The sequence below is a fragment of the Oratosquilla oratoria genome, chromosome 30, assembly GCF_046742065.1.
Source record: "Oratosquilla oratoria isolate Oo_2021 chromosome 30, ASM4674206v1, whole genome shotgun sequence".
Lineage (NCBI taxonomy): Eukaryota > Metazoa > Arthropoda > Malacostraca > Stomatopoda > Squillidae > Oratosquilla > Oratosquilla oratoria.
In genome coordinates, this window is record NC_134806.1 from 16,910,033 (window position 1) to 16,913,224 (window position 3,192).

Below are 3,192 nucleotides of genomic sequence, written 5' to 3' on the forward strand. Positions count from 1 at the left end.
GTGTGTGTGTGTGTGTGTGCGCGCGTGTGTGTGTGTGATTCACCATGGTCTTGGATCACGTGTTGGACTTGTGATCGACAGCTATTCCCCTTCCGGAAGAGAGCTCAGAGCTCATATATGACCGATCTATGGGTAATGCTGTGACCTTACACGCACACACATATACATATACATATACATATATACATATGCATATATACATACTGTATACATATACATATGTATATATAATATACATATGCATATATACATATACACACGCATATATACAATTTGTATATATATATACATATATATATGCATATATACATACTGTATACATATACATATACACATATACATGTGTGTGTGTGTGTGTGTGTGTGTGTGTGTGTGTGTGTGTGTGTGTGTGTGTGTGTGTGTGTGTGTGTGTGTGTGTGTGTGTGTGAAATATGTGAAATACACACAAACTGAAATAAGAAAAATATCTCTGATCGACATTGGAAACAGCGAATCTTTTTTTTTTCAACCGACAGAAGCTGGGTATCAACAAATAGCCAAATGTGTCTGAAATAGAGTTAAAGAATAAAAAAGAGAATATCTGTGCGTTCACGGGAAAAAAACAACAACAACCAAACTGAATTGTTTTCGAACGAAAGTATTCGACGGTTGTATCTAATGTGGACCATACACATCAAACAAGACCATGGTGAATCACACACACACATACACACACACACACACACACACGCACACACACACACACACACACACACACACACACACACAATGATGCTCTTCAGGAGACAGAAAGAGTTGAATTAAGAATAATCATTTGTGCTCCATTTTTTTTAATGAGGAGAAAAGATGGTTCTGCACAGCTTAGAGGAAAACCCATCTGTATTAATCTCACAATACGGCCAGATTTCCCAGACAGAGGCTGAAGTAGAAACAGGCGATGGGGGAAAAATGTGCGTACATGGTGTGCGAACATTGTGTGTGTGTGTGTGTGTGTGTGTGTGTGTGTGTGTGTGTGTGTGTGTGTGTGTGTGTGTGTGTGTGTGTGTGTGTGTGTGTGTACGTGTGTATACGTGTGTGTGTGAACGCGTGTGCGTGTGTGTGTGAACGCGTGCGTATGTGTGCGTGCGTGTACACACACACACACACACACATGGACACGCGATCACTCATGCGTGTGTATGCCCTCCTCAAGTACACATGTTTATCATTACATACGAATGTGCTTGTGCCTGTTTCTTTAGAAACGAATTCCGGCGCAGCAGACCAGAATGAATTCACTAAAGGCCTCCCCGCGTTCTCCCCTGCAGGACCCCGCGACGCGCCCGATTTCACAGTCCGACGCCCCCGTCCCATCCCGTCCCCGCTCTTGGGCGGACCTGGTGGACACAAAGATGTCGAGAAGCAGAAGGCGACGACGACGAAGAGATGCGAAACGACTCTGAGACTCACAGAATCTAACCGAGTTTCCCTGGCAGCCTAAGCACCCAGGGAAAAGGAGGCGAATTTAGTCGCAACTAAGACTTCTAACTGAAAATAATGACAACAATAACAATAGTTAAAACAATAGCAACAACAATAACCATAAAACTATGACGAAAATAACAAATATAACCAAAAGAGTAATAAGCATGATAAAATAGCAGTAAGAATAAAGGCATAGATAAGAATGAATATAACAATAAACAAGAATATCAACTATAAGATATAAATTAATGAAAATGATAATATAGATAACAAAAGTTACAATAACAATTACGATGAAATGATAAGAATACGTAGATAACAATAACAATAACAACAATAATAACAGTAATAACAATGACAATGTAGCAGAATTAATCATGATAACAATAACAATTATAGCAAAAATAAGATTAACAACTCTAATAATGATGATGATATTACAATGCTATTAATGCTACAATCCTAATGATGCTATACTATCAATGCTATATATGCTATTTTATTCACTATATTAATGTTCCTAGCGTTATCAATGTTATCAATGTTATGTTATCAACACTGATGGCATAATTAACATTTACAACATGAATAACATTAATATAACAACAGTAACAAATGAAAACAGTAACAATAAAAAAATTATAACAAAAACAACCGTATAACAACAACACTGGCAACAATGAGAACATTAGGAACATCAACAATAATAACAACAATAATATCATTAGCATACCATTAAAAACACTATTACCGTCAATGATACTAATAACATTAATAACACGTCAATGATAACATTAATAGTATTGATGATTGTGATGGTGATGGTGATGATGATGATGATGATGATGATGATGATGGTGGTGGTGATGGTGATGATGATGATGATGATGATGATGATGATGATGATGACGATGATGATGATGATGATGTCGATGATCGACGATGGACGATGACAGATGATGATGATGATGAAATGATGAAACAATTTGAAAAAAAAACATTATTACCCTGCGTCGTTCATGGCCCCACATATCCCACAATGGCAAAACGGATTCGATTTCATCCATTTGTTCTTAAGTTACCTTTTAAATCAAAACAAATATTTTCAGCACATATTGAAGATTTAATGAATATAGTTTTCCCAAAAGTATAATAATTGATAAATACCAAAGGAAAACAAACACTCCATACTAGCAAAAAACTAAAGTTAATATTTTTTTAATTTATTATTAGTTATTAATGCCCAATTGTATTTATTAAGTTTACTATTTAACGTGTTTGTTTTATTATTTAAACTATAACCTATTGCATTTATGGTATTCTTAATTTGTTAGTCTACATTATTATAGTTTTTTTTTTCGCATCCGACCTTAGAATCATGGACCAAAAGGTCTCCTGTCGGCTATGCTCCGCCTTTGTAATCCTTTGTAAAGAGGCTAAAGAAATACAATCCATCGGACTTGAGAACACCATAGATTTAATGATTTTGTTCCTTATCGTAGACGTGAATATAAAGAAATTCGAATCCCGCATTACTCACTACCCCCTTCGAGATAATTGTTTAGCAGCTAATTTACCTACATTTCCCTGGGCCTCATTTGCATTTATGACCCAATCCACCATCCCCTCGACCCCACCCTCCCACCCTCTCCCCCTCCCACCCCACCACCGGCCCCCTAACCTCCAAATCTTTATTTCCTTCCCCAGATATGTGATTCTCTGTCGAAT